Below are 294 nucleotides of genomic sequence, written 5' to 3'. Positions count from 1 at the left end.
CACCCTCACTGCAAAAAACTTTTCCCTCGCATCCAGCCTGAATCTCCCTCTTTTAGTTTCAAACCATCACCCCTCGTCCTCTCACACCAGGCCCTGCTCAAAAGTCTCTCCCCATCTTTCTTACAGGCCCCTTTTAAGGACTGAAAGGCTGCAATAAGGTCTCCCCAGAACGTGTGGTCCTGGGGGATGCAGGATCCTTGCGAGGGGATGCAGGGTCTGAGGGATGCAGGAGCCAGGGGAGATGCGGGGCCTGGGGGGGATGCAGGGTCTTGGGGGTGGGGATGTGGGGTTCTG

Source organism: Nestor notabilis, unplaced genomic scaffold (assembly GCF_000696875.1).
Source record: "Nestor notabilis isolate BGI_N333 unplaced genomic scaffold, ASM69687v1 scaffold18004, whole genome shotgun sequence".
NCBI lineage: Eukaryota > Metazoa > Chordata > Aves > Psittaciformes > Psittacidae > Nestor > Nestor notabilis.
The sequence above is the reverse complement of the archived record's forward strand: the minus strand, read 5'-3'. Positions refer to the sequence as shown.